The sequence below is a fragment of the Coenobita brevimanus genome, chromosome 86 (genome assembly GCF_032717465.1).
Source record: "Coenobita brevimanus isolate Jiangsu-jjx chromosome 86, ASM3271746v2, whole genome shotgun sequence".
Taxonomy (NCBI): domain Eukaryota; kingdom Metazoa; phylum Arthropoda; class Malacostraca; order Decapoda; family Coenobitidae; genus Coenobita; species Coenobita brevimanus.
The window spans coordinates 5,288,736-5,298,466 of record NC_137039.1 but is presented as its reverse complement, the minus strand read 5'-3'; positions in this window follow the sequence as shown (position 1 = coordinate 5,298,466).

Below are 9,731 nucleotides of genomic sequence, written 5' to 3'. Positions count from 1 at the left end.
TATCCAAATTAGATAGTTTTGCATATGACGGGGATTTAGATAATACCCTGTTGCAGGCAAGACGCCTGGTTCCTGCTGCCTACCCGGAGGTAGACGAAGAAACCCGGGACCAGCATACATTCAATACTCTGCTCCGAGTACTCCCAAGTGTTGTGAATCAACACTTTACTATCCATGACCCAACAGGAGACATGGATAGAGATATACAGCTGATACGGCGCCTCCTGACCGCCTGCCCTTCTCCACAACAAATTAATGTTGTCAAGAAATTCCCCACCCGACCCCTGGCTCCCCCAGCCACACCGCGTCCGCCCCTGCCCCACACCAGCCCGACCCCGACACCTAGCCCACCCAGGGCGCACCCCTCCCATCGGCGCCCCGCCCCGCGAGAAAAAACAAACCTACTTCTGATCAACCCGTGGGAATTCACAGCCTGCAACTCCCGCTGCCCCCTTCACGACATACGGGACCAGTTGAAAACTGCTCGCCGCAGAAACACAACCCTGGGTTCGCGTAAAGTGTCCGCCCTAGAAGGCAAGGCCCAAGGGAACGAGCTGGCGCCTGTGGACGAACCCCCTCCAGGAGAACTAGAACAGGAACAGGAGCACGAGAGCCCTAGCCAGCTGGATTTTTAGGCCCGCCCCCGCACCAACCCACGGTGGCAGGGGCCACCACCCCTAAGTATCGCCCCCCAGTATACCACAAGATGAAAATAAACGGCGTGAAGGCCAGACCACTAGATGATACGGGAGCAGCCAGATCCTGCCTTTACAGCCATTATTTCTCCCGCTACAAATCACGGTTTGGCCCACTCCGCCCTTACCACTCACCTTGTGGACGCGGGGGATGGCCCCCTGCCCATCCGTGGGGAGACTCGGGCCCTACGGGTCGACACCCACCAGCCAGTGTCCGCCCAACACCCATTCATCATTTTTTATTCCTCCTGCCGGAGTTATGACGGGTATTTACGGCTAGACTTACTTCAAAAACTTGGAGCCACGATCGACTGTCGCCACCGACAACTCCAGTTCCGCCCCCCACCCCGTTCCACTCCAGCCGTTTGCACCTGCACGCCGCGGCCCCGGCCGGAGGACTCACCCCTCCCCCCCCAGCGCCCCCTCTCTTCTCTCCCCCCTTCTTCACCTCCCTCCCCCCTCCCCCCGCACTGCCCCACCCCACTCTTGCCCCCTCCTTCCCCACCACCATCTCCACCGCCGTTACCATCCCCTCACACCACGAGGCATGGGTGCCCCTGAACAGGCCCTCGGGCCCATCCATTTTCTCCCCCCTCCTTCCCTCCGGACCCCTTTCTGCCTGCCTTGTTTCCCCTACCTTCCTCCCTCCCCACCGCACCGCCATTCGCATCGCCAATCTCACCCCGTCCCCTCTCACCCTCCCCAAAGGGCTTATCATTGGAGAGATGGAAGAAGCCGAGCCCTGCGCCCCGTCCCCCTCCCACCACCCCGCCCCCCTTCCCCCCATCCCTGACCATCTCTCCGACCAACAGTCAGACGCCTTACGCCGCCTCCTCCTGAAGTTCCAGGATTTGTTTGCAACAGGACCCGCAGATATAGGACATACTACGTACCTGTCTCACGAGATCCATACGACAGGCCCACCGATATGACAACCTTCCCAACGTAAGAACCCCCGACAGAGAGAAGAGGAGGACCGCCAGGTGCGCGAGATGGAAGAGGCAGGTGTTATCTCCCCCTCCACCAACCCATGGTCCTCCCCCGTCGTCTAGTAAAGAAGAAAGATGGCACGATGCGGTTTTGCATCGATTACCGCCGCGTGAACGACGTCACAATTAAGGATGCCACCCCCCTCCCCCACATTGACGATTCCCTAGACTCCCTCTACAGGGCGTCTTGGTTTTCTACCCTCAACCTCCAGTCTGGATATTGGCAGGTCCCCGTCCATCCGGATCATCGAGGCAAGACGGCCTTCTCCACCAGTAATGGCCGACATTACGAATTTAATGTCCTGCCATTCAGTCTCTGCAACGCCCCTGCCACATTCTCCAGGCTGATGGAATCTGTCTTGAGCGGCCTCACTTGGGAGATATGTTTAACCTATCTTGATGACGTCATTGTTTTTAGCCAGACTTGGGCCAACCACTTGCAGCACCTCCGTTGAGTTTTCACCCGAATTCACCAGGCAGGCCTCAAGCTACATCCATCCAAATGTGTCCTGGCCGCGAAAACTGTCTTGTTCCTAGGCCATACGATTTCCCAAGCGGGAATTTCCCCAGATCCCAACAAGCTTCATGCCATAGCGGACATACCACCTCCGCAGAATGTCCACGGCGTCCGTGCCTTCTTGGGACTCACGTCCTACTGCCGCCGCTTCGTGAAGGGGTTTGCACAGATTGCTAAGCCTCTTCACGACCTGACACGGAAAGGGGAACCTTTCCTCTGGACCGAGGACCGACGAGCTGCTTTCCAACAGCTGAAAGACAAGCTTGTCTCGGCCCCCATCGTGGCCTTCCCTGACTATGCCCTCCCTTTTCGCCTCTACACGGACGTCTCCCTTAACGCAATTGGCGCCGTTCTAGCCCAGGTACAGGCCGGTCGGGAACACATTATCGCATGCGCCAGCCACACACTGAACCCGGCCGAGAAAAATTATGCCGCCACCAAGCAAGAATGCCTCGGCATAATCTGGGCCCTCCAATATTTTAGGGCTTATCTTTCCGGGACCCAAGTCACGATAATAACCGACCACCAATCACTCCAGTGGCTGCGACAATCGGACTCCCAGAACGCCCAAATCGTCCGATGGCGTGACACCCTAGAGGAGTTTCAGTATGAGATTTTGTACAGACCCGGAAAGCTCCACACCAACGCAGATGCCCTCTCCCGCCTTCCCATCCACGCGGTCCAACCAGACCCTGACCTGCTGAAACTCTGGCACCACAAGGAACGGCCCCCCTGGATTCCAGCTCACCTGTTTCCCAAGCTGTGCCGACAGGGCGACCACCTTTTAACCCCGTCCGGGCACATTCTCTTGGCCCCCGATGCGGCACGCGACACGCTGCGCCAGTTACACGCCCACAATGGCATCCATTTGGGCACCAAAAAATTGCTACAGGTGTTCAATGACATCTACTGGGCCCCGAACCCCTCCACCCTCGCCAAGGAAATTATTCAGACTTGCCGCACTTGCGCGCTTGGGAAAGACATTACCCGGACCGCTGGGCCATCTGGCCATATCACTGCCCACAAGCCCTGGCAACTCCTGGCGGTCGACGTAGTAGGACCTCTTTCCCCCAAATCTGGATATAAATACGTGATCACTTTTGTCGACACGTATTCTAAATTCGTAGTAGCCTGCCCCGCTAAGGAACATCATGCCGTCGCTGTCGCCGATGCCTTACTCCGACACACGTTCCCCTACTTTGGCATTCCCCAAGCCATCCATTCCGATAATGCCCCCGAGTTCTCCAGAAAAGTCTGGGAAGAACTGGCCAGGATTTTTGGATACGAAATCTCCCACTCCTCACCATACTGGCCCCAAGGGAACGCGGTGTGTGAACGCAGCCATCGTACCCTGGTCAATCAGCTATGCACCAGAATCGAGGCTACGAAAGACAACGATTGGCCGGCACACGTGAAAATCGTCCAGTGGGGCATGAATTCGTGCCCCCGGGAAGACGGAGTTTCCCCCCACGAAAGGATCTTTGGCAAAACCCTCCTCCTACTACCCCTACGCCATCACCTGCAACCGCCCACTTCCGCTCCCGCCACAGACCCGCTGCACTTGCTAAAAGGGCGAATATATCACCTACAGAGGAATTTAGACCTTGAACCCGACACAGCCACCAACCCCTTCAAACCGGGTGACACAGTCGTCGTCGCCCAACTCCCCACCCCCCACAAGCTCGCCCCCCGTTTCACGGGCCCCCACACCATCACCAAAATCCCCAACCCTTACCAGGTGGTCATGGACTACCACGGCACTCCCCGTACCCTCCACAACCGGCACGTGTGCCCCTTCCGCACGCCCACCTCCACTGCCCCAACCCCACACCCCCAGCCCCCTCCGGCCCCCGCCCCACCATCTACAGCCGCATATGAGTGCTACGTCTCCTCCTCACCCTCTCACTCCACCCCCTCTACCACCTCCACCTCCCCCTCCCCCGGCACCTCACCTGACACCTCCCCCGCCACCCCCCCCTCACCCTCGTCCCATCCTTCCACAGCTCCCCCCTCAATCCCCACTCCCACATCTCCCGCCCACGCCACCACTCCCTCCCCCCAGCCCACTACCACCCCCCCTCTCCTACCCCCCCTCCGTACACCTACTCAGCCCACTCCGCGCCCCACCGCGCACCCAAACCCAAAGCAACGCGCCCACCCCAGCTGCCCACTCCCACCTCTTCCGCCCACACCACAACACCCTCGCCACAACCCCCTTCCACCCCCTCCCCCCACCCACCATCCGTACTCCCACTACACCAATACCACGTTCCACCACGCCCGCGGCGCACAAGGCAACACGCCCACCTCCAACGCCCACTTCTCCCCCCACCCCAACCCTCAAGACCACCACCACCCGCTCAGGCCGCCTCTCATGCCCACCCACCCAATACACACACACACCCCTACACCACCCACCTCTCCACGACTTCACACCGTCAAGCTACACCAGGCCCAAATCCCTTCTACCTGTACTCCCCAGAGACTCAACGCCGCATTACCACAACACAAAACCCGGCCTTCACCCACACTATCCAGCATTCAGCCTCCAGCCACACTGACAGCCACACCAAGCAACATGAGGATTAAGCGGGCTGTATGGGCCCCTACCCTTACCAGGAACCACCGACTCCGCGGGCCACACCACCTGTTAAATATCCTCCAGTCGACCACCGCCCCCTCTGCCCTCTTCCTTACCTATGACCAAGCACAGGAGGAAAATTCCTACACTGTCGCCTGGCAGAACACACTCCGACACCTCCAGCCCGTTTACACCACCCCCAACACACTAGCGTTCCACCTCCAGCCACAGGGACGTGACTTTTTACAAGAACAGGGTGGTGAAATGCATGGCTTTAACAGTACTCCCGAGGAAACTCCCAGAGAATACCGTAGTATCCCCGACGACAGGGCGAACCAGGAACAACAGAGTTCGCCCACAAGAATGCCGACACCCCCACACGGACCCCACGGGGTAGCCGCCACCAGCCACCACAACTCCGGGCAACAACGACGCATGTCAGCCCAGGCCGTGCGCCCCTGTGACATTCAGCCACCACGCCGCCGCCACCGTAGGCAAAAGACACTACCTTCGCGTGGCGGAATCACTGAGTTAGCTATGGGTGGAGTTAGAAACAATACTCCAGACAGCGCCCCTCTGGTAGAGACGATCTATGGTCGCTCCCACAGTGTTTCGGTAGAGACGATCAATGGTCGCTCCCGTAGTGTTCAGGTAGAGACGATCAATGGTCGCTCCCTTAGGTTTCCGGTAGAGACGATCAATGGTCGCTCCCACACTGTTCAGGTAGAGACGATCAATGGTCGCTCCCTTAGTGTTCCGGTTGAGACGATCAATGGTCACTCCCACAGTGTTCAGGTAGAGACGATCAATGGTCGCTCCCTTAGGGTTCTGGTTGAGACGATCAATGGTCGCTCCCACAGTGTCCAGGTAGAGACGATCAATGGTCGCTCCCTTAGTGCTCCGGTCGAGACGATCAATGGTCGCTCCCACAGTGTCCAGGTAGAGACGATCAATGGTCGCTCCCTTAGTGCTCCGGTCGAGACGATCAATGGTCGCTCCCACAGCGTCCAGGTAGAGACGATCAATGGTCGCTCCCTTAGTGCTCCGGTAGAGACGATCAGTGGTCGCTCCCACAGTGTCCAGGTAGAGACGATCAATGGTCGCTCCCTTAGTGTCCCGGTAGAGACGATCAATGGTCGCTCCCACAGTGTTCAGGTAGAGACGATCAATGGTCGCTCCCCCAGTGTCCAGGTAGAGACGATCTATGGTCGCTCCCAGGGCGTAGCTAGGAGAGGGACGTCTCCACAACCGGAGATTGAACTCCAGGTGTCCTGTTCCAGAACCGGAGATTGAACTCCAGGTGTCCTGTTCCAGAACATCCCAGACAGACCTCCCTGCCTCCCCCGGTCTCTGTTCTTTACGCCTGGCCCTAGAGCAGACACACATGTCGGGCCCCAGTGACAGTCGCTGCCGCATTCCTCCCCTGACGGCGCCTCTGGACGTGGGAGACCGCAGCCCGTCGCCTCTCTCGGCCCTCCCTAGGACACCCGGGCGAGACCTCGCCACGCCCCCACGACACCGGGACCTGACCCAGAGGTTCCGGGACCTATTCGGCCCCAGTCCCAAGGGCCTTACGCCGCAGCCCAGTCCGGAAGCCACCGGGAGACCCGGACGCGAGAGGACGCCCTTGCGAGCTGCCCCGTGCCCTCTCGGCTCGCCCCGTCTTGACGGTGCCCCCAGTCCAGCCGGATCACCGATGTCATGCCCCTGTTTTCTTCCCTGAGAAAATACGGGTGATAATGTAACGATAGTGAATTAGGTTGTGACTCTCTCTCTCCTAGAACAAGTATTGTGCAGTGAATTTATGTGATGTATATCGGGGTAGATCAGATCACAATGAGAAGTTAGAGGTCGAGAATGTGGACTAAGATCTGAGTGAAAATACATGCGAGTGCCACCCCGGATATTTATAAAGACATATCCCCATGGCTGGAAGAAAGACTGTGAGGAGGAAATATTAATGTTCTATTGGTTAGCCGCGAAGTAATATTGTGAAAGTAGTATTACGAGTATTTTGACCCTGTTACGCGTTGTGAAGCGAGATTCTATATACCTCACCTGGAGGACCTCTCTGACAGAAGGGTAATTAGTAAGCCTGTGCCTAAGGAGACATCCTCCCCCCATCCTGACAAGAAAATAGCAAGAAAGGAAGTAGTAATCATATTCCCTCCCTCTCCACGCTACCCCCTTTATTTCTCGCTCACGCTCTTAAAACTAAAGTAAGTGTCAAGCAAGAATCAGAGTTATTGGTCAAAGTACTTTCCCTAGCAGACACCATATAAACTCCCCTGTTAATATCTGTCGTCTTCCAATATTATTATAACTTTCTCCTCGCCGTTTTAAGTCACTCTCCGCGCCTCCCCTATCTCCTCCTAGTGAGTCATAACCCCCTCCCCCCCCACTTCCACGCTCTGCGCGCACTTGTATTTACTGCACTCCTAATACTCTAGGATTTGTTGTGTTGTCATTAGTATCTAGAAAGCAAGTATCCTGCGAGATACACATATCTTAGATAAGGTTTTATATTGCTCAATATTGTGTTGTAATATCTGCTGAAATGTCCTGTGTCTGACTGTGGTAATATATGTGTATGGTGTTGCCGAAAGTTTTTATGTCCTGCCTCTCTTTATTACACTAGCTCCGGTCTCGAAAGAGGACCCCGCTCCACGTTGGGTGAAATAGGAACGAGAAGTCGAGCCTAATTCTACCCAGCATTACACTAACCATGCCACTGTCTGAACAATAATCATTCTCCCCTACCGTAGCTCCTTAGCATGGGGCCCCCTTAGGCACGGGGCCCAACTGAGAGCAATTCGTTCAACTTACTTAAAGCCGACCCTGTTGTCACCGAAAGCCAAGCAGGAAGGGTAAAAACAGAAGCGAAGAAGAGCCAAAAATGTTACCCCAGTTATGATACCATAAAAAACGTTGTAGGAGCACCAAAGAAAACGTTTCAAGGCTGACACAAGGAAATGCAGATTAGCCTTGAACTGAATTTCCTCTTCATCAGGTGGATCAGAGCGATGCGCAGGACCGTATTCTCATCGGTTAAGGAGGGTCCCTAGCTCCCCTTCCTTAGCAATTTATTTTTGGATATGGCTGGTTAATATCCTTCTGTACGTTATATCTGCAGAGTATGGCGATATTACTGTATGAGGATTTATATAATAGCCTACGGAGGAGGTAAGTAAGGTGTAATGAACAAAATAAATCGCTTAGGAAATATGTTAGGGTGCTTCCTTACCCGACGAGACTATGGGTTCAAGACACACAGAAAGGGCAACATAACTATTTGTTTATTTATTCATTTACTTGTTTAGTTATTTTTAACAGAAGATGAACAGAGGAAGGAAAAGGCAACTTGATAAAAAAAAATCCATTCACAATGTTACGGGTGTCCTCCACTTAAAAAAAAAAAAAAAAATCTGTAACAGTTGGACTTGAACTGCTGTAAGTCGAGTTGGGGAGGGGGGACTAATCTGGGGAAGCGAGTTGCAAAGAGAAACAGTTCGGGGAAATATCAAGGAATATTATTCACATCAGTCTACACAGTGCCTTAGAAGATTTATAATAACATTTCTCAATACATTATCTATACATCTAATTTTTCATCAAGATTGCCTCTAAGACTACATTCAGAATTTTTGTATGTATTTCTTTACTCGTAAAACACTAGGTTCCCAATGGATTCCATGTAAGTTTCGATGCATTTTGGAAGTCTGTGAGTATTGAAGTAGGTGTGTGTCTGTGTGTGTGTGTGTGTGTGTAATTCACAGGGTCGGTCAGGATCACCTGATGGTCGTGATCGTCAGCTTTTATCCTCCCGGAAGGGAGCTGAGAGCTCATATAGTCCGATCTAAGGGCAAGGCTGCGACCTTCACACACGCACACACCCGTCCCCTTGCTCAAGGGGGTCAGTAACCACCCATTTCGTCAGTGAAACTTTTCGCAACCTGAGCGAGGCGCGAACTCCCGTCCACCAGTTGGCAAGCGGGAACCGTTACCACTGCACCATGTGTGTGTGTGAGATTAGAGTTACATGTGTGTGACACTAATACAGTAACTTTTTAACCTCCCTTGTGTGTGTGTGTGTGTGTGTGTGTGTGTGTGTGTGTGTGTAATTAAGTAAAATATGAGCGAAGGTTAGCCAAACATTGCTAGAGTAGTTTGATTATGTTGCTGCCTCCTTGTGTGTGTGTGTGTGTGTGTGTGTGTGTGTGTGTGTGTGTGTGTGTGTGTGTTGCAAGATTGATGCACTTCTTTTTTGTTACCGTGTGTGTGTGTGTGTGTGTGTGTGTGTGTGTGTGTGTGTGTGTTGCAAGATTGATGCACTTCTTTTTTGTTACCGTGTGTGTGTGTGTGTGTGTGTGTGTGTGTGTGTGTGTGTGTGTTGCAAGATTGATGCACTTCTTTTTTGTTACCGTGTGTGTGTGTGTGTGTGTGTGTGTGTGTGTGTTGCAAGATTGATGCACTTCTTTTTTGTTACCGTGTGTGTGTGTGTGTGTGTGTGTGTGTGTGTGTGTGTGTGTGTTGCAAGATTGATGCACTTCTTTTTTGTTACCGTGTGTGTGTGTGTGTGTGTGTGTGTGTGTGTGTGTGTGGTACAATATTAATGCAGCACTTTTTCATGGCCCTTCTCACAACTAACTCTGCATATTACACCGTACAATCTTACAATGGATTTTGATAGAGTTGTTACCTTGGTCTGAACACTGAACATAAAGTCAGGCGTTTTAAGACCAAAGCTCCTACAAGGTAAAAGTGATTAGTTCGTAGTGACCAAGTACGTTCTGTGTGTGTGTGTGTGTGTGTGTGTGTGTGTGTGTGTGTGTGAGAGAGAGAGAGAGAGAGAGAGAGAGAGAGAGAGAGAGAGGTTGAGCATCTCCATTAAAGTGAGTGCAATAACCAGAGACATATACAGAGTGAGAGATGGAAAGATAGTCATAAAG